Raw genomic sequence first — 26,242 nt, forward strand, 5'->3', positions numbered from 1 at the left:
ACACTTAAGTATTTGCTCCAAGGAGCTCAGACAATGAGCATTTGCTGCTTTTGTCCCACAAAAGCTGGGTGCTCTAACCCATCAGGATGGCCTTCCTGAAAATGCTGGACCACCCCTGGGCACTCCCTCAAACAGTTGGAGGGCCAGTTCCCAGAGAAAAGTTGACCATGTGAGGGTGGTCACATCTTTGATTCATTGTGACTTCTGACTCAGAGCTGGGAAGACCCAAGGGTGAAGCCTTGAGAAACACCAGCAAGACCTTGCACGAAGTGAGCGGTCAATGGATGTTGCTCAACGAGTGACAGATGACTATATGCTGTCTCTATGCTGTCCCCATGGTTATGAAACTGAAAAATGAGAGGGACTTCAGGATGGCACATGGAATCTCCCCGGGGGGGAAATTGGCAATACCTATTCAAGCTTTAAATGTTCACAGCTTGAGCTTGGTGTTTTTCTTCTAAGAATTCATCCAAAGAGAATTCCAAGCATTAAGAAAAAAAAAAAAAAAAAAAAGAGGGGAAGGGAAGAAAGGAAAAAACATGCAAAAAAAAGACATTCATTGCCACGTTGTTGGGGAAAGTATCAGGCCTGGAGAAATTATCAACTTTGGTGCATCCCACCTTCGATGAGTTCCTACACATTGGTTCAGAAAAACCTACACAATGATACAGAAAGGGCCATGTTAAACATACCGCAGGAAAAGGCAGGAGGCAATATTACCTTTATAGTATCATTAAAGTCATGTGGGCTTTTTTTTTTTTAAACTATTAAAGAAAAACACTCAAATGAAAACACACTAAAATGTTAAGAGTTATGTTTGGGAATGAGAACTGTGAGTGAGTCATTTCTAAAGAACTCTTTTATTTTTCTCAATTTCCAAATTTTTGTTAACATTATGTGCTAATTTGATGATTATAAAATATCACACTCAATTGAGTCATCATTTACTGAACAACTAGTATTGCCCCACCATGAGAAAAGCCTCTTTTAAAGACATCCAAGGAAAGATAATCCACTAGGTGTTCTTTATTGGCACTATGATGAAAAGCGTTGACACGTCACTTACCTTCATAAATTGTTTTATCGTCATGGAAGCAAAAGAAATGTCCACCAAAAGAAATGAAAATATCAGAAGCATGAATTCATCATTTTGGCTTCTTTTCAGTGCAATAAACAAAAATACATGTCCTTTTCCCACATGTCTCCTTCCTCCCTGCCCTTGTATATATACATCACGCTCCTGGCCACACAAAATCTTCACACGCTTAATATTTCCAGGAATTGTGCTCTTTCCTTAGGCATTTGCCTCTTTTCTTGCGACTGAGGCCCAGGAAAGTTCCTTGTGACCATGGCTTGCCCACACAGCCTCAGCCCCTCCTGAATGAACACAAGCGGGAGGACAGGGCCTCTGACTCAGAATCACGTGTACCTGGAGTCCAGTTCCAGCTCTGCTGCTTCCTGGCTGCATCACCTTGAGCAAGTCACTTAATTCCCCTGTGCAACAATTTCCAAGCCTGCTAATGGAGAAAATATTTAAGTGAGAAGAAGGTAATAGTAAACCATGAGTTGCCAAAGTAATGATGAAATATTGACCCCTAAGAGTTTGTCAGGCACTGTGCTAAGTGCTTTACACACATAAATTATTTAAACTTCCCTCAATCCAATGAAGTAGATGCTGTTTCCCCATTTTACAGATGAGAAGACAGACCAGTAAGTCATCAGGACCACTCGTGGAGGGCTCCGCTTGGAGCTAGACGCTGGTCTCATTCCATCCTTCTACCAAATCCCTTGCTAGTCCATTACCATACCCATTTTCTCGATAAGAACACTGTGGCTGGGAAGGATAAAAGGCTGGACCAAGCTCGCGAAGCTCAGTAGAGGCAGGTCTGTCATTTAATGCTTGCTCGCCTTCCCGCCCCATAAACCTCCACATTATATGGGCACCTGGTAGACACTTGGTAACTGGTACCCACCCCCTCACCTTACAACCAAGGAGCATCTTCTAATCTGGGACCTGACCACTTCTTGCTGTCACCCAGGCCCCTGCTCTGGCCTCCCAAAGAACAGACAAGGACAAGGAACAGCAAATCATCTCAAGTGCACAGAGAATGACCTCGAAGAGACGATGCAAAGCATCTGTTGCTCACATCAGCACAGCTGGGATCCGCGGCGCCCGGCCCTTCACAGGCCTAGGCAACCCCCAAGCTCCTGAAGATCACCCCACCATCCAGCCAGGGGTCTGGTTACGGGGAAAAGCTTTGAAGCCGAACAAGCTCAAGGGACGTGGACATTGCTCATTTTCCTGCCACATCTCTGAAATAATGGCTACTGTCTGACCAGATGCAATCGATATACTTCTGCCCTTTGCACACAGATGGGAAGTCATAAAAAAGAAATCTCCAAGGAGGCAGATAAAAGTTGGTGCCCAAAATCTTGTCTGGGATGAAAAGCTGTTTTTATCCAGAGCAAACAAAACATCATCCCTTGTCCTTTGAGGCGTCAAGAAGGAAGAACGTGTGGTGTGTGGGGCACGTTGTGTTGAATCCTTGAAATGGGTTCACCTGTGAGTTTGCCAGCCTCCCCTGGTCTGCCCTGACTCAGACGTAGATGTTCTTACGGTAAGGGCAGATCCACTGCAAGCCCGGCTATTTGGGGAGAAAAGGAAAGTGGGGAGCCAGAGACACATCTGTGAGTCATTTGAGTTGAAATGAGCACATTCCCTGGGCATGGAGGGTGGAGGAGGGGTTGGGGCAGTTGGTTCCCATTAAGCTTGGTAGCTTGAGAATTCCCTGCGTGCGGATGCGAGCAGGCCCCAGCCCCGGCCAGGGGGCCACAGAGCACTGGCCCCTGCTGCAGCCCGAGTGTGTCCCTCCTCCTCCGGCCACTGACGCAGGGGACCCCGGTGTCTCCCTCGGGGCCCAGAGAGGGAGAAGCAGCCAGGGGGCCTTGGGAGGCCAGGTCCTCCCATCCGCCCCATTTTCCAAGACCCCTAATTAGGTATTTACATGACAGGCCAATTACGGCCCTGAAAGAGTGGTTACAGGCCATGGGGTAATTAGTGACATTTTTAAAATACATTTTCAAACCGCACCAAACCATGTTTACACAATGTTAAGGAACTGGCTTCAGACCACAGGAGTGAAAAGAACTTTGCAAAGGCAGAGAAAACCCCGACTGTGGAGTATGAAGGGCAGTTGTGTTCTCTATGATGCTCGGGCTACGGGTGTGGGTTGATCGGTGCAGGGGCCGATGGAAGTTTCCCTGACTCCCGGAATCCAAGGGCCCCCTGCATACCGAGCACTTTCCTGAAGCTGGGCACGCTAGATGGACCACAAACCAGTCTCTTGACTCGGGGAGCCCACAGTTCTAATGTATGGCTGCCCTCATCCATGCCTACATTTAGTAACTCACTCAACAGACATTGATGAGGCACCTCCTATGAGCACAAGAGAGAAAAAAGGAGCCTTTGGAGGACCTCCTTGTTCTGGGTTATCTTGGGAGTCCTTTTGTTATTAGCCTCTCCTGGAAGCCAGGTCCACCTTGAGTGAATGTGCCATGTGCTGCTGAGGCTCAGCAAACCCAGAGCTAGGCACAGATCTTGATGTTTTTTCCAAGCTCATGGTCTTTGAATGGGTTTGGGGATATTATTCTCAATTTATTCACGTGTTCGTTCATTCATTCACTTGTTTACAAACTACCTGAGTTCCTACTCTGTAACAGATACAAGGCTAAGTATAGAGGATTCCAAAATAGACAAATAAGGTCTGGTCTCCGCCCGGGGCTCAGAGAAAGACTCTTGGGTCCATGATATGAGTGGAGTGCGTGAGCCCTGTGCTGAGGAAGCCTGAGGAGAGAAGTAAGCCCTGCCCTGCGTGGGGCTGAGTCTTCAAGAGTGCTAGTGGCCAGGCAAAGAGCAGGGAGGGGTTACTAGTCCCTGAGCAGGGCGTGAGCAAAGGCGCAGAGGTGAGAAGGGGTGAGGTGTGTGGAGGGTCGCATCTTGGGCGTGGCAAGAGATGAGCTGGGAAGGTCTAATGGATCCAGGTCATGGGGAGTGACAAGCAGCATCTGCATCCTACAAGGGATGGGAAGGGCCCAGTGCTGGGCCACAAAGTAGCACAAAAGGAATGCAAAGTCACTACCAAAATCTCCTAAAAGAATGGGGAGGAGATTGGGGCATTGCCGAGAGAGATAAAAAAAAGTCACAGGTGGGATCCCTGGGTGGCGCAGTGGTTTGGCGCCTGCCTTTGGCCCAGGGCGCGATCCTGGAGACCCGGGATCGAATCCCACATCAGGCTCCCGGTGCATGGAGCCTGCTTCTCCCTCTGCTTGTGTCTCTGCCTCCCTCTCTCTCTCTGTGTGACTATCATAAATAAATAAAAATTAAAAAAAATGTTTAAAAAAAGTCACAGGTCACCTTCCAACCTGCGGAGTGTCTGAGCAAGGTGAAGTGGTCAAATGTTGCCTGGGGATGGCCATCCCATGACTATGGACAGAACTCCATGAGAGGCAAGATCTGGAGCTGTGGGCACAAGAGTCCAGATGGAGACAGGGAGAAGGGGGGGCAGAGAGGTTCAGATCCCTGCCGTTGAACAAATTTGGGACATTGAGCAAGCCACCGGTGACTTTTGCCCTCAGTTTTCCCATCTGTGAAATGAGAAGCCAATAGACCTGTATTTACAGTAGTGGTAGTTAAAATGCCCTATTAATTTAGGTGATATTATTGACATTAACTATGATCACTAACATTTTTTGGCCCTATTCATCCCATTCCTAAGCATTTTATGTGTACTACTCATTGAATCCTTATAGAACCTCTATGCGGTATTGTATATGATGGAGCCCCATTTTCAAGATGAGGAAAGTTGAGCCCCAGAAAGTCTAAGTAACTTGGCCAAGGACTCAGATTTAAACCTCAGCTGCATCTAAGTCCAGATATCTCATGCCCTTAAGCCCCATGTCATGCACCATGCAAATCCTCACGTGAGACTCAAGTCCCAAAATCCATCCAACACACAAACACATACACATAATGTTGCATGTCATCTGCTGCTACTGTCTCCTTGACCAGACGGTTGTGTGTCCATCTCCAGAGCAAACCTTAGCCTTTCCCACTGAGTGAAATGCTTCACCCACTCCTTCCCATTCATGTAAACTCTCTGCATTCTTGAAGGTCCAGTTCAAACACCACCTCCTACAGGAAAATGTTTCAGGGCCCCCAGGGCCCTCCTCAGAATGGTCATAGCATGTCTCGCATCCAACACCACCTGTATTTGCTTCCTTGTGGGTATTGTATGTGCCCATATGTTATTTCCCTGCTTTGATCATGTCTCTCCCAGTCTTACAGGAGGTGCTCCCTCCCGAATGAGTATTTTTTCTATGCTCATTGTTCCAGCTACCAGAAGTAAGTCTGCAAACCAGACAGGCAAGGTCCCCGTCCTCAGTAGAGAGACCAGGTCATGCACAAGTAAACACATAAGGACATTTCACATAATGAGTATAAAAAAGGAGACAGATTAACTCCATATGATAAATTGTGACTGGAGCAGGGGAGACTCTCCTTAAAGCAAGGAGTTGGTGGTAGATGAGCAGAAGCCTTACAAAATCAAAGGAGTTAGCTGTGAAAAGAACTTGAGAAAGGGAGTCCCAGGCAGAGGGAAACAGCAGATGCAAAGGCCCTGTGGCAACAGATATAGGCAAGGCAAGGAGAGGTGGCCTTCATGGCTGCAGCATGTTGAGCCCAAGAGGAGAGGTGGGAGACGAAGCCCAAGAGCTAGTGCAGGCCGGGGCATGAAGGTCCTCCGGAGGCACTTGGGCTTATTCTAAGTGGAGCTGGATCCACAGATCATCCCCTCTGAGGAGCTCATGAACCGAACAGCGGGCAGTTGCAGGAACATGCCAGCCCTATCTCTTGTGAGCATCCCCAGCCTCTTCCCATCCTGTATCAATTAGGCCACGGACTCCATTGCTCCTGACTTCAAAGGGGGAAAAATGGCAGAGAATTTACAAAGGACAATAAACCCGGTCCGTGGCAGGCTGCAAGCCCATAAACTTTTACCGGCTCCTCAACTCCCCAGAATACATCACTCCCTGCCTCACCACCAAAGCACTGCCTTTATCCACAGCCAGCACAATAAAAAAAAATTTTTTTATGGAATCGCACACCACCTGGGAGGAAAATCCTGGAAATAACATTTGCCTCAAGGAAGCATTCTAATTTGGAATGATTGAGGCCATTGTCCAGGGTGCCAGCTTACGGGTACCAGGTGCTCTTCACCAACGCTCAAGGACCCCAGCTGGATGGCTCATCCCCTGTGTGACCTGCGGCAAGGCACTGCCCCTTCTGGCCTCAGATTCCCCTACTTGGAGTGGTGGCTCTGGGTCATCTACTAGCACTTCTCCATTCTTGCAGACCCAGAAACCTGTAAGTACTTCTCAGGGATTCCCTAAGAACGCATTGGGTAGTACTGGTCATTGGTACACACGTCAGGAACAGCATTCTTGTGCACGGCAGGCAGTCTTATAAACTGGCACATCTTTGGGGAAGACAGTTTGGCCTTATGTATCAAGAATCTTAAAAAAAAAAAAAATAGCACACACACTGGGACCCAGGAGATGATCACTTCAAAATACGAAGGTGTGGATCAATGGTTCTCAATTGGGAGCAATTTTGCTCCTCCCACCCAAGGGACCCTTGGTGAGGTCTGGAGATAAATTGGGTAGTCACGGCTCATGGGGAGAGGGTGCTATTGGCACCTAGTGGGTGGGAGCCAGGGATGCTGCTCACCATCCTCAGTGCACAGCACCGGGCCTCCGTACAAGCCACCACAACAAAGCCTCGCCCACCCCAAAATGTCCAGGGTGCCAAGGCTGAGAAACCCTGGTTTAGCCCGAAGGACATTCACCCGGTGTTGTTTCAGGAACTGTAAAATAAAATTGTAAAAACTGGAAAACAGAGGGGAAAAACTGAAATGCAAAATAAGAGGGAATGAGTTTAATGGGATTCAAGGCAGTCAGGAAACGGCGAGCAGTCTCGTGCTCAAGGGCCCAGAGACAGACTGCTGCCCGGGTTCAGATCTTGCCTCTCCCACTTATTATGTGAGTGACCTTGGGCAGGTCTCTCTCTACCTTCCTGGGTCTCAGTTTATTTATCTGAAAACTGGGGATAAGAATCATCAATCACTCCTCCATGGGGTTGTTGTGCTAACCCCACAGGGGGAGAATCCGGGCATAGCGGGTTCAGTTCATGCCTGGCCCTGTGTGCCTTTGAGTCTGCAAGCCTGGGGAGGGACACAGAAAAGCATGCCTGGTAGGGAAGATGAGCTGGCAGCCAGCTGAGCGTTGCTTTAGAGCCTGCCGTGACCTGTAGCTAGAATTACGTGGTGAGAGCCCGTTAGGGGCCCAATTCTGTGTGTCCTTAGGGTACCTTCGACAGTATAGAGCACACTTGCAGAGTGGCTTACCTTATATCTCACTGTCCCATTCCAACCTCACCACAACCCCCCGAAGTAGAGTTAAGCGTCATCCCTACTTTATAGAAGATGACACTGAGGTTCAGAGAGGTCAGTAACGTGCCCAAGGCAACTTGCTGCTAAGGCAGTGGAGCAGGTAAGATCCCACACCACGTCTGTCTGACGCCAGAGCCCAGCCCCCGCCCCCTGCATTGGGTGGCATTCCTGAAAGGCTTTACATTACACGGGCTCCGATAGGTGTTACATATTTGTCAGAGTTTTCGTAACACAAATGCGGCGGGGGCCAACTCGGCCCAGGTGCCCACGTGCCCTCCTCCCAGTTTAAGCATGCTCTGGGAAACTTCTCAGTCCTGGGCCAACGGGGATGCTTGGCCACCCTCCTTGGGGTCAGGTCTGTGTGTCTGCTTCCCTCTGGGTACCCAAGCCTGGTGAAAATTCAGTCGTCTAAGGCTTAGAGGCTTTTTGAAGGCACAAGGGAGAGGTTGCAGGCACTTTGGCAGATATGTCAGAAAACCTGGTTTTGCCACAAACTCGCTGCTTAAACCTAGGCTTCTTTAGAAGCTTCCCTTGTCCACTGAAAACAGGTGGAACGGACTTGAATTTCTCCCAAAGTCACCTATTATTCCGATGTAGGGCTTCCATCCATCCATCCATCCATCCATCCATCCATCCATCCATCCCTCCCTCCAGAATACAGCGTGTGGTTGGCTTCGTAGGCCTGAAAACCCACTCGGACCCTCCAGCTGTGTGACCTTAGGTAAATCACCCACCTCTCTGCCTCGGTTTCCTTATCTGTAAAACCTGGGTAATAATGGGAATCCATTGCACAGTACAAGCAAAGGATTTATAATGGGGCTTTGGCACACCGGAAGCGTTCAGTAAATATTAGCTTCTAGTATATTAACACTCGTTTATGGATGCACTCGTTTCACTCAGTAAATATTAACTGAACACCGTATACTTGAGACAAAATCCTCGTGGTTCCTGCCTCTCTCACATGAAAAAGCCCAGATTCCAAATCCAAATGAATTAATGACCGACTCCTTCCCTTCTGAAGTCGAGATTAAAGGGAGAGAGAGAGAGAGGCAGAGAAGGAGGGAGAAGCTGCTGCCCTCCCCGACGCCCAAGCCGAAGCCCACGTCCCACTCTGCACCGCCAGCCATAAATCCATTCCCGGGTGAGGCTCTTCCCAGCTGGCGTGGAGGCCGTTTAGGGCTCTGCACGGCCCTTCCTCCACAACTGGCTGTAATTACCCACTGGATAATGATCAGGTCAGCCACTTAGCTCAAATACCTCTCAGCTTGGCACTCAGGGAACAGCACAAGCAAAACACCTTCCTTCCTTCGTCCCGTGAGCCTCCCAGCCTCCAGCTAAGCCGACGTCGGAAGGCCCCTGCCAAAAACGCTCCCCTGGGAATAAACCGCCTTGCCGAGTTGAGTGTGCCAATGCCTTAAATTGTTTTATGTTTTGTGTCTCTGTGAATTAGAAGCTGTTAAGAGAAGGCCGCCCAAGGAAACCAAGCACAAAATATATTTGGTTACAGATGGATGGGAGAGGTTTCTTGTTGCCTTTTTTTCTTGTTGTTGTTTCCTAAGAGACTGAGCTTGAGTTGTTTTTGTTTTTCTTTTTGAAGTTGCTGATATGTTTGGAACTGGGTTCTTGGAGCCCAAAGGGTGTAAGGAGCACACCCTCCTGGGAGGGGAGGAGACATCCCCGTCTATAAACATCCCTGCTGGGGTGATGGCATTGGCCCCAGAATCGCCACCCGCCCCCAGACACGTGGTCAAGGGCAACCTTTGGAAGCAGGGAAAATCCCCCACCAGCGGCACCCCCGATACCGCCAATGCTCTCTCTACAGCCTTCTCATCACTCCGATCCTTGCTGAAGCACACAGATTCAGCATCTTCCCTGCATCTCAAATACAAATCCTGCATCTTGCCCTCACCACCTGGGCAAACCCCGTGTGCCTCAGTTTTCTCATCTGTGAAATGGGGAGAATGTGGGTACAACCGATACTGCCACCACCATCACCACCAGCAGCCCTGAAGGCCTTATCTGAACAAACTCTAAATTCTGGAGATGAGGAAGAGTTTAGTTGAGAAGAAGGATGGTTGGATCCATAAGCAAATGTCATGGGGATGAAACTCAAAGCGTGACCCCATATGTAACCTCCCACCGAAGTAGGAAGTTTCCCCGCTCCTCCACTGCACAGCTTCCTTTACGTCATCTGGGCCCGAGTCTTAGTCCAACCAGATGTAAGTTAGACAAGAAGAGGTAACAGACATTGCTCGGAAGGGCAATCACATCGTGATGTCTGCAGGAAGCACATGGGTCTTGGACCACGGGTTTGGACCTGGCTCTACCACTTATCAGCTGAGTGCCCCTGGGAACGAACCTGAACCTCTGTGATCCTCAGTGTCCTTACCTGTAACATATGGCTAATGCTGCCTGCCTTCATGTTTGTCATAGGGGTGAACTACAATCATCCATGTACAGTGGCCACCACCATTAAGATCTCAAGAAGTATATTATCAAGTTATGAAACCCCAGGTCACTGCAGAGCCTTATCCTCTCCACACACACACCGAACACTTTTACTAGATGCAAGGTGGCAGCTCACCATCTCAGAGTCAGCAGGGTAGTAGTTCCTTCCAGAGAAAAGAAGAAGTCCAGGGAGCTTAAAATGAAGATGTCATTTTTATTGTAAAAAATAAATTAGGGATCCCTGGGTGGCGCAGCGGTTTGGCGCCTGCCTTTGGCCCAGGGCGCGATCCTGGAGACCCGGGATCGAATCCCACGTCGGGCTCCCGGTGCATGGAGCCTGCTTCTCCCTCTGCCTGTGTCTCTGCCTCTCTCTCTCTCTCTCTCTCTCTCTCTCTCTCTGTGAGACTCTCATAATAAATAAATAAAAAAAAAATTTAAAAAAATAAATAAATTAATTAATTAAAAAATGTAAAAAGATGCTGTGCATTAGGGCATGATTGGCTGTCCCAGGAAAAAGGTGGCAGAAGCGGTTTGGGGGGGCAGTGGAGGACTGAAGTCACAGTGTAACTCCGGTGAGCTGACAAGTCCAAACAGATTCAAGTGATTCAGTCCCGTTTCTTGTCATATCTTTGAGATCTGTGTTCTGTCTTTGGGTCAGGAAACCCCTCAGAGAAGTGGACTTCTCGTTTCCCTACACGGTTCCTATACACATGGTGGGGATCCTCCTATGACCAAGGGCTCCCCCGGAGCTCCAGTACAGATGAGTGATGGAACAAGAAGGGGAGACAGACCGAGTCTGAGCCGCTTGCCTCCCTGCCTCCCACAAAGAGGAAAGTCATTCAGTGGCTTTGGAAGGGTTTTGTTCTCTGGGGGTTTGGGGTGCCTGGAAAGAGAGGCAAAAATCACCTGGAGGAAGCTAACTAGAGGACCCCTAGGCTTGCACCAGCCGATGACAAACTGAAAAGGAAAGGAAATGTCACTAGCTGTTCACAGAGGAGAATGGAGTCAATACCCAGGATTGTCCTTTATTCTAAAGATCCTGTTTTTTCTATACCTACTGTTTTGAAAAGATTGCCTCTTTTGCACGGGCCCTGAGTGGCCAGTGCTTGCCAGCCTCTCCTCTCCTTCTTCTGCCAGCAAAAGGATGTCAGGCAGTTCAGGTGCCCCGGGTCCACTGATCCTTGGCCTCTGGACGACAGGCTTCTATTTCCTGGACAATCAGAGGAGAGGGTAGGAGGAAACCTTTCTGATGCCAAAATCAGAGAAAGGGAGGGAAATACAGCCGCCAGGAAGGAGGATGCAAAAGGGAAAGGACAGAGGGCATAAGAGGTTAAGCGACCCGTGCGGCACCAAGGTGGACTGTGATGGGGGTAGAAGAGGACTGAAAGTCTGGACGGATCTTTCTACCAAAGCAACTCGACCTCAGGACTGAAACTTTACAGTCACCATTTTGACCAAGGTGCACATTTACAGCTTGCAGACAGCTAGCTCTTGCAGACAGCGGTGTTGAAAATCCTACTTAAGGGGCACCTGGGTGGCTCAGTGGTTGACCATCTGCCTTTGGCTCAGGGTGTGATCTCCGGGTCCTGGGATCAAGTCCCATCTCGGGCTCCCTGCAGGGAGCCTCCTTCTCCCTCTGCCTGTGTCTCTGCCTCTCTCTGTCTCTCGTGAATAAACAAATTAAATCTTTTTAATAAATAAAATAAGATAAAATAAAATCCTACTTAATTTGGCAAAAGACTCAGTTGGTGACCCAATGCCAGTCTCCTGGTGAGTTTTAGAATTACATTGCTTGTGACCTTCCAAGGTTGACGAAGCAGTGCTCGGGCATGTGAAGTTGATTTCTCTCCAAGCGTTGTTCCTTTTGTTCTGGGTAAGAGAGGAAGGGGGGTCTCTTCCTGAGAGAACATGGGGGGATAAGCCACCTTCTGAATTTCATTAAAACAAACAATCTCTTAGTAATTTTTTAAAAGCTGATTATTGACTTATGAAAGTCTATATGATGCCAGATTTGGGGGTAATGGGAATGGAAATGAACAGTTAATGTTTGGGAGTAACTTCCACGGGGCAGGCAGAGGCTAATGCGCTCTGTGCCTTACTTAGGGGGCAGGAAAGAAGGTAATGAGTCTTTTCATAAAGGGGAAATTGCGATTGATGAAATGGGGAGGGAGGGAGGAGAGGAAGGAACCAAGAATGATTCCCAGATTTTTGTCCTAAACTACTGGATTCACTGTAGGGCATTCCTTAAGCTGAGGAACATTACATAGGGGAAAAATAGAGGGCTGGGGAAGAATGATATGCTGCCCCTTTAGACCAGTAGAATTCCCAGTGGCTGAGAGCTCTCCAAGCACCACCAGTGCCTGAGAGCTATCCAAGCACCAATTGCCAAAAAACTCGGATTTCAACTCCAGGATGGACACAGGATGAGAGACTTGGATTTAAACATCAACCGTCTAGATGGTCCCAGGAAATACTGAACTGTGTGTTGAGCCCCATCCACAATCTCACTACCCTCCATGGCTTTTCCACCCTCTAGACTTTCCTAGGGAGGCACAAGGCCCCCTGTAGAGGAGTTACTCTTAACTTCTTGTCATATAACTCTCGTAGACAATCTCGAGAATAATAGTAAGTGTAACCAATAGCTCTGCAGGACCTATGGCTTCCCAAGCAGCTTTACATACTCAATCCCACTTCTGTAATAGGATTCCTTGGGTTGCAAATGACAGAGAGCCAATTCAAATGAGCTTAAGCAAAAATGGAATGTACTGGTTGGTGTGTTTTTCCCTGTTCCTACAGAAAACAGAAGCCAAGACAGGGTCAGACAGTCAGGAGATCTACTCTGAAGGAGTAGATACTTCTGAAGGACAAAGGAACCCAAGTTGCACACGTTTGAGGCTTCCAACTTGATACTCACAGAGGAGAGACTTGAGCGGCACATCTCCGTGGGTGCCCCAGATAACCAAGAGAGAAGCTTTAGGCCTAGCTGAACCCAAAGTTCTATTAGAATATTTCCTTAGATTCCTCTCTGTCTTTTTCTATCTCTGTCTCTCTGTCTCCATCTCTCGTACCTTCTTTCCTCCTCCATTACTTTCACATTTCTTCTGGGTCTAATTGACATAAAACAAAAGATGGCTCTTAACAACACCAGGCTTAGATTATTCCTAGAGAAGCTCATAATTTCTAAAGAAGGGAAACCCACTGCATCCCAGAATTCCCCCAATCTCAGCAGAGGACTCACATGTTTGCCCTGAATCAATCCACCACATCCAAGGGGATAGAGATGCCCTAAATAGCCAGGCCGAATAGGGAAGGAGTCTTTGAAGTCTTTTATGAGCTTAATATACTGTAAAATTTAAGATAAAAGAATATGATATGGAAAATGTCAATGTGTTCTAATATACTGTGGAATAGAGTGACTTCTGGACATAAATGTGTTTATAATTCTATTTTTATATGTATTGCATGGTCTAATGGTTTGAGAAATAAAAACAAAACCAGAAATCACTAGTAATTTCCATCCCCAGGTATTAACCTTCTAAAAGACATACAAAGCCAAGATTTTAATGTAAAATATTTTTAATTGCATTCTGTAGTTTGATTTAACGAAACATGGAAATAGTGGTTTTCATTTTGGGTCACCTGAGGAACCTATTTTAATTTGCTTTTGGAGAAGTCCATTTTATAAATAGATACAATATTACTACAACAGTGTGTAAATACCTTTTTGGTACTAAAAGCTGTCGTATTTCCTGCTCCTGCACGGAGCAGAGAAGGGCTGTCCAGAAGGCAGGATGGTCAAAGCAATAGATCTCTACCATCAAGTGGGAAATCAGGAGAAGAGGTCAATTCTTCATCTGGGAAGGAACACACAAAGCAGGCTGGGGGAAGCACCATTTTATTTTGCGGAGTGCTGGGTGAAGGTTAGTTTGGCCACAGCTACCAAGCTTCGATTTTGTCAGACATTGGCTTAGATGAAAGGGGCACCATATAGTTCTTTTTAGGAAAGTAAGTAGATATCAGTGGGAAATCTCAGGAATCCCAAATTTAAACTTCAGCCATGGTAACCACCATTTGCCAATGACATATTTTCCCTATGGAAGGCATGGCCTGTGGAATTCTCACCTACCTTCTTCCTACTGCATGGTCTAGGGTGATGACCCACTTGCTTCTTTATGTCAAAGTGAAAAGGGGAAAGGGAGACTTTGTTTTATAATAAGGTCATTGGAAGGATAAGTTGAGACCACAAACACACCCAGCACAGTGCCTGGAACTTTGGTGTCTGATACTATTAAAGCTGAGAGAGTCCATGCACTTCAGCTAACATTGGCATTCTGTCCTCTGACACCAGGTAGCCATGCCAACAAGCCTGAAAAAACCCTTTGCTTCATAATCCAATAATCCCGTGGAGCCCTGGGAGGGAAAAGGAACATGTTCCAAGCCCAACAGGCTATTTTTGGAGATGAAATATTATTCCATTATTTGCAGAAGAAAAAGGGGATGGGGCAGAGAGTGGTTCTTCATGTTAACCTATGCCTACAGTTAATAGCGCCTTGGGGAAGGTTCCATTAGGCAGAGAGAGATGTTTCAACATCCTAGAACACAAAGCACCTTTACAATCGTCCTTGATTTATTACATCTCCGAGGCTGTCTTCTGACTCCAACCACAATCCGTTTAGGTCTGCCCGAGTTTCTGCTCATGTAGACTCAAGGGCATGGCCATGGCCCGGCGGGGAGGGAAGGTCCCAGGGACTCTCACGTGCCCTGTTCTTAGCTGTTGAGGCCAAGAGGACACTCCAAATTCCTTTGGCATCAGTGTCTTGATTCTTTTAGAATCTTACTTGGCTAATCTACGTATTGTTTTAGGGCAGCGATTTCAAAAAAGAAAACAAAGCTACAAAAAGAACTCATCTTTGGAGACCATGGTCTGTTGCCCTAGCTGGCTGAAGGGAGGTAGCAAAGCATTGGCTCTCTCTGTGATCTGATGAAATAAAGTCAATGGTGAAGAAGTGCTCCCTTAGTGAGAATGGGTGGGAGGAACCCACTGTGGCCTTGGGCAGGTGGGAAGTGAGGGAAGTGAAGCCATACCTCAACTTTCCATGCAGAACCCACACAAACACCTGGCTGCTCAAACCAACCTCACAGTCACTCTGGGTCCTGGATCAAAGAATTCTCACTGTTTCTGAGAAGCAGTTAGGTCAAAAGAGGATACTCCAAGCTTGTCGCATGAAAACCCGTAATGAGAATAATTCTTACAATTACGGAGTGATTAATATACGTTAGGCCACGTACCTCATTTAATCTAAGAAGATTAAATAAGGAAACTGAAGCTCCAAACACAGAAGCAAAATGGCCTATCCACTCCACTCCTCGCTATGTCCCCAGGAGAAGTGACAGCACATGTCACAAGAAAAGCACAGAAATGTTCCTAACATGTTTATTTACAAACACATATCAACAGAAGAATGAATGAGTACGTGGTGCTATATTCATACAATGGAATACCCTGTCGAAATAGGAGATAAACTATTGCTACACACGCACAGCAACACAGATGAAACTCACAGATATTGTACTGAGTGAAATGAACCACATCTAGAAGAGTCTATTCTGTGTAGCGCCGTGTACGAGAATTTCAAAGACTAACCAATGGAAGATGGAAGTCAGGGTAATGATTGCCTCTTGGTGGGAGAATAGGTCTGGAAGCAGCATGAGGGAATATTATGGGGTGCTATCTCCTGATCTGAATAGTGGTTATACACACGAATGTGATATATATATTACATATATATAATGTAATCACTGAACATTATGCACTATAAACACTACTTTTTCTGGGCTATACCTACATAAATTTGTGAAGAACGAAGAGAGACGAGAAAAGATGAAAGCAAAAGGACCTGCCCAAATTCCCACAGCTAGTAAATGGCAGAAATGGAATTTGACCTCAGATCTGCCTGGATCCAGAGCACGCTTTAACTACTGGGCTATCCTGCCTCATAGCTGGGTTGATGTTGACTATTGAATAAACATTTGTTGATGGATGGATGTCTGTTTATGGAAACTAGCCGCATTAGCTCACTGGCATTCAAGATTTAGATCCCGGTGAATTCCCTCTGACCTCTCCTATCATCCCTTTTAATGTCTCTCGTGGTTCTCAATGAGGAAAATTTAGCTTCAGCAAGGCTATAATGAGCTTCCACTGCAGGCTGAAGTTTCGTGGTGAATCTGGCCTCCTGTTCTTGAGCCATCATCAAGGGAATGTGGACAAGAACAGAGACAGGTATTGATCCTTGTTCATTATTTAAATGCATATGGCGGCAGGCAGCTCTGCTCAATAAAACCCTGACAGAGACGCCTCAGGCCTGAGTGATGGCCCCAACAACACCCACAGGCTCCTCAAGGGGCCTGAGACTCAGTTTCTCCAACTAAAACAATGGGAGTATTGGTAGGCCCATCCCATCAAACCAGAGGGCTGGGGAGGCTGTTAGGGCTACACTTCCAATGTTTGACAGGTACTTGGCTATGTTTGTATTTGTGGAGTGGGAAAAGGATTCGGTCATTTTTCTCCTGCTAGGTTTAATTTAAAAACAGAGTATCTGAAATATTGTGGGCTTATTAGAATTCCAGTCTGTTCATAGAAGTAGCATCACGGGCAAGAATTCCAACCCCCAGTGGCAGACTTTCAGTTTCATCTTCGTTCTGCTGCCTGTCAACACGGTGGGGTTGGGCAAATGCTTTGTCTCTAATTCCCAATTTCCATTTCTGAAGCTGGAGAGAGTATTCACATACAACCCACAGGGCTGTTGTAAGCAGTAAGCATGAAGCCAGTTCTAATGCTTATCACAGGGCTTGATACAGACTGCTCTTTCAATAGGTAAGTTAGCATTCTAGTGCCAAACATGACTTGGTAATGATGACAGTGATGACCAGGACAGCTGGGATTATATACTCTGAGTTACTCTTTAGCACTGCAACTAACCAGGTAAAAGGAAGAGCCGTCTTTGTGATTTATATTATAGTTAAGTAAAAGTCAACTCTAACACACCTTTTGATGATTTTGACACATCACCTAATCTTTCCAGTTCTTTGTTTTCTCACCTACTCACCCATAACCAAGCTTGAGCTCTTCCTCCATTATTCTCCCCAGGCTATGCTGGGTCTGAACCCTCACTATTGACCTGTCATTCAGGAGAGGAGGTAGGTGAGTAACACTGCTCGGGTGGGGATGGGACATCTATTCCCCCAGGCCTCTGAGCCCCGAGACCTGCCCATAGTAGCTGAGCAGGTGAAATAAGGGTCCCAGCTTCATCTCCATTTTGAAGAAGTTTAGGGAAGGAGACAGTGGCAGACATCATGCAAGGGCAAGATGTCTGCATCTTCCAGCCTGGAGGAATTTCAGGCACTTCCTAGAAAGGGGCCAGCCAACTCTTCAAGCTCTGGGGATTCAAAGTCTAGAGAGCCTAAATATTCAGGGACATCCATCTAGATGTCTCTCTCCCATATGTCAGAAACCTAGATCTTCCCAGTGGTGACCCTGGTATTATTGGAAAAGATTTGCCACAGCTGAGCACTGAAACCTTTCTGGGGCTCTGCTACTCTACCAGAATCTTAGTCTGATATCTGGTTAGGTTTTCTCAAACACTGCAGGAAATACAGTCCTCCTTGTAAGGTACCAAAAGGACTCCTTGACTCTCACACTTAGCCTTCAACTGTTTGTTACTGACAGTCAGATTCTCATTATTCCTTTTCAGAGCATCAGTGTAACTCAGTAACCACCCAACTCCACTGTTGTAGAAAGCATTGCCCCTCCATATCTTTCAAATCTCCAATGATGTCTCCTCCACTGGTATATTGGTCACCACATGTGAAATCTTCAGCTATTGGACTGCCACCTTGCATCAAGGACTATCGGTGACTCACATCCCTCTTGAGAGGGAGTCCTCTTTGTCTTCTAGGCTGTGAGAGGGCCAATCCCAAATCCTCATCTTACGGTCTGCTTTCTTGGATCACTCTTGGTATGAACTGTGTTCATTTGGGTCCTCCAAAAATGTAGACACTATAATAAGAGTAGACCTGCAAGAGATTTACTAGGGAAATGCCTGAAAAAGGAAGGAGAGGGAGCAGGAAAAATCAGTGATTCTTCAGACCATGATGCAGGTCTCGCACCCATGGAAACAAAGAGAGAACAAAGGGAGCAGAATGAGATAAGAAGAGTCTTGGACTGCAGCTCATTTCCAACATATTTTGGCCAGGCCAATGACAAGTCCTCAAACCTCCTATTAGAGGAGTCACACATTCCACAGGAATAGACCTTCATCATTTTCCCTTGAAAGGGCTGTTACTGGCTGAGACAGTCCAGGGGAAGCATGATCTCTATGCAAATGTGGTGATGGATTCAGAGGGAAGGCAACTGGGGCCATCAGCCAATATGTCCCATAGCAGGAGATCTGAGTGGTGCATTTTCAAAGCCACCAGACTGATGAACCTCAACTAATTTGAAATACCTATTATATGTCCCAAAATGTGCTATACTGAAAATATAGTGACTATTAAGACAAGCATGATTTCTGTTCTCGAAGTCTAATGAGAAATATTAACATATATATGTTATATATGAAAATATGTTCTCTATATGTAATATTAAATCAAGATATGATCTAATACCTCAAATACAAGTGTCCTATATGAGATAACATATTTCATACATATATATTGAAATATAATTGTAAGCCAAGATAAATGTTCAAAGGGAAAGGAGCACAATTTTATGGATACAGAAAACAGAGTCATCTGCCCTAGGACATAAGGTCAAGGGACATTTCCCCAGAGTGGTGACCCTTACAATAAGGTCAGAATGATGACTAGGAGTTACCTAGGTACATGGCGGGGGGCGGGGGAGGAGGATTCTAGACAGATGGAACAGCACGTGCAAAATGCCCATTGTAGGAAGAGGATGGCAATTTTAAGGAAAAGAACCCAGAATGGCTGCAGCCCAGGATGCAAAGGGGACAGGGTAAACACTGTGAAAGATCTTCATTTTTGTCCTAAGCACAATGGGAAACCATTGACAGCTCTTCCATGAGAGGCGGCATGTCAAGATGTCATTAGTGCTTTATTTTTTTTTTAAGATTTTATTCATTTGTTCATGAGAGACACAGAGAGAGAGAGGCCAAGACATAGGCAGAGGGAGAAGTAGGGTCCTTGAGAGGAGCCTGATGTGCTACTCAATCCTGGCACTCCAGGACCATGCCCTGAGCTGAAGGCTCAACCAACCACTGAGCCACCCATGTGCCCCCATCATTAGTGCTTTAAAAGACAGCCATACCTGCAGAGAAAGCATGAGAATGGAACACCCTGGACATGAAATGGTGGTAATGGTGCTGGTGGTAAATGGTGGTAACTAGGACTAAGGTGGCGATGAAAGACGGACAAAAGAATAAGATTCTAAAATGTGTCTTCCACGAAGGCAAGAACACCAAGGAACAAACAGACTGAGAGGATCAGGATCGAAGGTGATGACTTCAATCCTAAATGTGCTATGGCTCTTGTGCCTTTGAGATACCCATGTGGACATGTGTAGAGCCATTTGGTTATATTCCCTGGAGCTCAAAGCAGCTGCCTGGGAGACAGATATAAATTTAGGAACCACTAGTACAGAGATGGCTTTGAATCCACAGGAGTGGATGAAGTCACCTCAGGAGAGAATATAGGGACTGAGGCCAGAGGACCTCCAATACCTAAAGGCAGTGTTGAGGAGGAGGATAAGGCAAGGGTGATGGAGGAGCAGTGAGCAGAGAGGTCAGGTAAATCAGGAGTTTAGTGGGAAATCATGAAATTATTCAAACCAAATGAGGAGCTGTATCAAGAGAGAAGTGCATTTGTTCATGTCATATGCTGCTGAGAGGTAACATCACCTGAGAAAGAAAACTATCCATTGGATGGTCAAGTATGATGGGCATAACCCATTTTACTTAGCAATGTCATGGAGGTGTTCAAGGACAGTATGGAGATGGGCATGGGTGGAAAAGTGGGGATGTAAGCTGGACTGGAGAGAGTTAAGAGTGGGAGGTGAGAAAATACAGACAATGAATCTAGAAAACTCTACCCAAAATTGTCATTGGAAGTGACACCCAACCTTTGATTGTCTGGCCTAAGGAAGCATGCATAATGCTTCTATTATTCTTTATGTAGTTCTGAAAAAGAAAAGAAGTAAAGTCTCTCTATACATCTTTCTATCTACCTTTGAGGCTTGAACTTGATTTTCTGATGAGTTCATACCTAATGGAACACAGAGCTTTGAAGAGGTAAATCTCAAGCGCTAACGTACATACACACATTCACTCACACACACATGCATGAGCACACACACATTTTAAGATGCTTATATACAAGCTCATAATTCTTCCTGGACATCAAATGGCTCTTTATAGGCTCCATTTTGATGACCTAAGTATACTACAAATTAAACAGAAACATAAGGATTAAATTTCCCTCGAAGTACCACAGCTTTGAGGAAAAATAAGAGGCAAGAAAGAAATGCCTGGATGATCACGTTGTGGTTTTTCCTTTCCTTTATGATTCCAAAGCTTTGCAAATGCAGTCTTAAAGAGCAGGTCAAACCCATATGACATCAGCCACCACATCCCACCAATGCCCGACCCTGAAGCATCTTCTCCAGGCTGTCCTCTGTGGTCAAGAAGGAAGTGGGATGACAAATCCATGTTCTCATGTATTAATGAATGGAAGCAGAGCCTTGTAGACTAGCTGAATTCTTAGAGGAAGGAATTCAGACACAACAGTCTTTGTTTTAATCTGAGGGCCATGGATTCATGACGAATGGGGAATGGCCAAGACTGAAAAGGACAATACAATCTTGTAGTTCCCTAACTCCTTTGCATTACACCAAGGTAATGGACAGCTGTTGCTTTAGCTTGGTTGGTATCCACTTGTCCCTTCAGTGGGAATGTACCTCTCCCCCCAGTCCATGTGGTTAAAGACTCTCACCTCTGCAGTACACATGTGAAGCAGACACTGCCAAGCAAAGCCATGCATCCCAATAGATAGGGATTGGTTCAGAGATGGGCAAGTGACAATTGATAGGCAGTAAAGGAAGTAATTCTAGGTCTTTTTTTGGGGGGGTCTATTGGGAAAAGAGGAGCTCCCTTTCTGGTGTACTTCAAGCTAGGAGAATAGTATATGAACCTGGCAGTGTTGGTGCCATCTTGTCAGGGTAATATGAAGGGAAAACCTACCCAAGGTTGGAGTCCATGCAAAGGGAAGAAGGAATGAAGAGTAAATAGTATAAAACTAAGCTTCTAATCTATCATTTGAGCCTTTGGATGCAGCCACACCTAAATTCAAATCTACCAACTGATTTTTTTTTCCAGTAAGTTAAGCTTACAAGTTCCTTTTCACTTTATCCCACTGAGTCAGAATTCTGTTGCTTTCGACTGAGAGTCTTGATTGACTCAGCCCTTTCTGAGGTGCCCATATTACAAGATATCTATTATTTGTAGAAACCATGTCCATCTTCACTTTACCCATGGATTAACTACAATAGGGATGGATCCTTTGCATCTGGGCCATGTCTCATGTTTTACAGAATGCCTTCACCCAGGGCAGATATTCAGAGTGGCCATCCTACTTGCTCAAGCCAGCATCTGTCCAACATCTGTTCCAGTTGGTCCATCCCCATGCTACACGGATTGATAAATATTTAGGATATCACCTAGATGATCACCTTATACCACAAACCCAAGCAGGGACAGACCAAAGACTGGTGTCACAAAGCACATTTTTAAAGACCACCAAGGTAAGACTGGAGTGACCCCTCCAAGCTAATCAGCAACCAAACTTGGGTTTGAAGCTGGGACTTGTGTTGCAAGGCTCTTTGCATCTCCCTACGGTGTATACAGAATGTAAATATATGTTATATTGTCCTCTTATTATTTATCAGAAACTGAGCTAATGGATTTGAATCCCGACAAGAAACCTCAGGAGATTGGTTTCATCATTTTCTTCATTTTGCATATGAGGAAGCTGACACTCATGAGGTTAAAGTTCACCTCCCTAGGAAGTGGTAAAAACAGGATTTAAACTCAGATCTGCCTTCTCACAAAAACTGCGTGGCTTCTACCCTAAGAATCTAGTTACAGAGACAGGATATGTAAGCCTTTATTAATCAAAGTGTCCCTTGCCAAAGCAGGGCTCTTTACTATTATGGTCACTTAATACCATGGCTCTGCATACATGTACTCCAGGAAATCATATTCCCACTGACATGGCATGCAAAACACAGCCAAGCCTACATGAGTGCCCGGCAGACTGTGAATCTGTTCCACTGTTACCAGATGACATCAGCAACCAAGCCACAAAAGCCTAGAAATTAATTCCTATGTTAATCACACACCCCAAAATACTTTCTGTCAAGAAAGAGGATTGGGAGTGTCTCATGCCCAAAAGACATCATCTCCAAGGCCTGTAGTAAATATGTGCAGCATTAAGTACATTTCTGAAATTGAGAGGGAAGAAAGACCTCATAGATCGTGATTAGGATTAAATCCCTAGTTTTTTAAGATCCACAAACCCTCCTGGAATCCTGGGTTTGATTTCAATTTTCTGAGACATTTGTTTCTCGGTCTGGTCTCTAAGTAAGTCTCTGCTCTTAGACATTATGTTTAGGATGGTGACAGAAGCAAAACCTCCACATGCACCTAATGTCATATTTTAAATATATCTCTAAAAAGTTGGATGATGACCAGATCTTCTCCCATTCTGGTTCAAGAAGCCCACGTTTATTTAACTGATACATAATAAGCCCATTTGCTTTTACCTTTAACCTCTTAAAACATTCTGTGGTTTTCATAAATTTCCTTTTCACATATGCTGTGATACCCACTTCCATTTTCATTATATATGAAAGCTGTGCACTTTCCATCAAGCCCAGTTTTTTTTTTTTTCAGTAAGAATCCACTTCAGAGTATTTCAAAGCTAAGTAGAATTTCTTTCCAAAAGCTAAGGAAGTTTCCCCCCTCATCTTTATTTGGACCTATATAATAGGATAATTGTAAAATGTGATGGAGGTATGAACCTCTGAAATATTTATTTGAAGAACAAAGGTTCCTATGGTTTGGTTTCTAGTGCCCATCATTTTGTCAGTCAAGATAGGATGGATTTTGCTGCAGTAACAAACAGGCCCCAGTTTCAGGACCTTAAAACAGCCAAGCTTTATTTTCCATTCACAGGATATTTTTTATCACAGGTCAGCTGAGGACTCTGTTCCTTATGTTCTCATTCTGGTACTGGACTGACAAAGTAGCCAACATCCAGAATCTTGCAGGTCACCACGTCAGAGAGGACGATAGATGTGATAATTTGCGTACTGGCTTTAAACTTCCACCTAGGAGTTCCTGGGTGACCCAGTTGATTAAGCATCCAACTCTTGATTCTGGCTCAGGTCATGATCTCAGTGTCATGGGATCAAGCCCCATATAGGGCTCCTTGCTCAGTTCGGAGTCTGCTTGTCCCTCTCCCTTCTTCTACTTACTCTCTCTCTCAAATAAATAAATAAATAAATAAATACATACATACATGCATACATATATACATACATACTTAGAAATAATAATATATGAAATAAAACTTCCACTGAGAAGTGACACATCATTTCTACTTACATGTTGTGGCCAAAGTAAATCATTTGGCCATGGTTATTCCTAATTCCAAGTGGCAGGGAAATGCAAAAGTCTTTCATATCAAGGTCAAGAAAAATGAGCAGCTAGGGTGACCTCCACTATCACCACACCACACCATCTGTGAGAAAGGTGTACATGATAATAATGACTATAACTCATCTTTATTGAGTGCTTACTATATGTACATGTGAGTTTAGACATTTTGCATGTATTGTCTCATTTAATCTTTGGGACAATTATCTGAGATTGGCAACTCCACCCCATTTTAAAGATGAGGAAGCGAAGCAACAGGAGAGGAGAGTCATTTGCCCAAGGTCAACTACCTAGTAAGAGACTGTACTGAGACTTGAATGCAAGTAGGTAGGCTGGCTGTATGTAGATCCTGTGCTCCTAGCAGCTATATGATGCCTCCCACTGTTACCGTTGCTACTATGACTAATACCACTCTGTTAGCATAATTTCCCTCATCCTTGACTCTCATGACTCCTGTGGGGATTTCCTGAAAAAATAAAACAAAACTGCCCCCCTGATGTAGAGATTATACACTTCCTGGTTGGATGGACACTTAGAAATAACCAACAAAATGAAAAAACAACTTACAGAATGGGAGAAAATATTTGGCAACCACTTATTGGATAATATCCAAAATATACAAGGAACTCCTACAACTTGGTAGCAAAAATAAGAATTAATTAGTTAATCAATAAAAAACCCAATTACAAAATGGACTGGAATAGACATTTTTTTTCCTAAAGAAGATGACCATTAGATATATGAAAAGGTACTCCATATCACTCATCATTAGGGAAATGAAAATCAAAACCACAGTGAGATATCACATCACACCTGTTAGGATGGCTGTTATCAAGAAACAGAAAATACCACGAGTTGGTAAGGATGTGGAAAAAAGAGGACCTTGGGGTGCTGTTGGTGGGAGTGCAAACTGGTGCAGCCACTGTAGAAAATAATACGGAGTTTCTTCAAAAAATTAAAAATAGAACCACCCTACAATCCAGCAATCCTGCTTCTGCATATATATAGGAAGAAAATGAAGTCACTCTCCCAAAGAGATATCCAATGTCCTGTGTTCATTGCAACATTATTCACAATGGCCGAGACATGGAAACAACCTAAATGCACATCAATGGGTGAATGGATAAATAAAATGTGGTGTATACCTGAAATAAAATATCATTCAGCCTTAGAAAAGAAGAAAATCCTGCCATTTACAATCACATGGATGAACCTGGAAAGCATTCTGCTAAGTGAAAGAATCCAGACAAAGACAAGTACTGCATGATCTCACTTAATATGCAGAATCTAAAAAAATCTTTTTAATTAAAAACAGTTGAACCCATATTGGATAAAATGGTGGTTGCCAGGGGTTGGGGTGGGGAAAATAGAGACACTGGCTAAAAAGTTACAAACTTTCAGTTATGAGATGAATCAGGTCTGAGGATTTAACATATGACACAGTGACTATATTTGATAATGCTCTGTTGTATAATTGAAATTTACTAAGAGAGTAGAACTTAAGAGTTCTCACCACAAAAAAAGGGGGGGGGGAATACATGAGGTGATGAATGTGCTTATTAACTCAGTAGTGGGGATCCTTTCACAATGTGTCCATGTATCAAATCATCACATTGTATGTTTTAAATATATTACATTTTTATTTGTCAGTTATATTACAACAGTGAAGAAAAAGAAAAGACTGTGATTTCTAATTCAGAATTTTTATACCCATCTCTCTTGGCTAAGGTAAGAGAAATAACCTATCTCAGCCAGCTAGCCAGATGGGTAGTCAGGAACTTACAAATTACTCTTGGTACTTCCCTATTCCTTACCCCTGCACCTGCCATCCTCCACTACCAAGTGTTTGCACTTTTTCTCATCTCTGTTTCCCATATCCATTCACTTATTTCTAGCTTCACACCTAGCTCAAGCCACCATGTGTTTCTCCCTGGACCACTGTAGTGGCCTCCCTTTGAAACTGGCCTTCCAGCTTCTACTCTTGTCCCAGTCTATTCCCCATCCTGCAGCCCAAGTGATCACATCTGAGAGTGTCACCCCTTTAGTGTGATTATGTGATAACTATCTCTCTGAGCTCCTGGATCCAGCAGTGTTTGAAGCCAGACACCCTTACTAGCTTCAGCTAGTTTTCAACCCCTTGCAACTAGTTCATCTGGCTTATACTTACCTATTTCCCCTACCATTGTAGACATCCCTTAGTTATCTGTGTACTCCAAGTGGCTTATCCAATGTTCAGTACATATTAGATACTTGAGATGTTTGCAAAAAGGAATTGATCTGGATGATAATCAGAGTTTTGCCCTAGATGAAACAAGGCCTTAAAAGGGAAAGACTTTGGCTTTGTCCTTGAAAAACCCACAAAATGTCACCACTCAACAACGCAAACATCAAACCTAATGGTTGACAACAAAGTTATGTCTCCAGTTCTCTTCTTCATCAAGCATTTCTTAAGAACAGTTTAGGGAGTTTTTCTCACTCCCTTAAATGTGGTTTTTTTACTTACTTCCCAACCCCCAGGAAAGGCTCTCATCTCCTGGGCCTCTTTCATTTTCAAGTCCAGCC

General features: G+C 45.0%; 1 long non-coding RNA gene across 1 annotated transcript in view; it reads right to left on the reverse strand.

Moving 5' to 3' along the window:
* Nucleotides 1-941: 941 nt before the first annotated feature.
* The window catches only part of LOC140618976 (uncharacterized), a 65,451-nt gene continuing 40,150 nt past the window's right edge, over nt 942-26,242 (reverse strand). Inside the window, exons 4-5 of the long non-coding RNA XR_012018948.1 lie at nt 26,184-26,242; nt 942-1,517 (exon numbers count right to left, since the gene is read on the reverse strand). This is a non-coding gene — a long non-coding RNA (uncharacterized lncRNA). The remainder of the gene's footprint in view (nt 1,518-26,183) is intronic.

This window comes from Canis lupus, chromosome 27 (assembly GCF_048164855.1).
Source record: "Canis lupus baileyi chromosome 27, mCanLup2.hap1, whole genome shotgun sequence".
Lineage (NCBI taxonomy): Eukaryota > Metazoa > Chordata > Mammalia > Carnivora > Canidae > Canis > Canis lupus.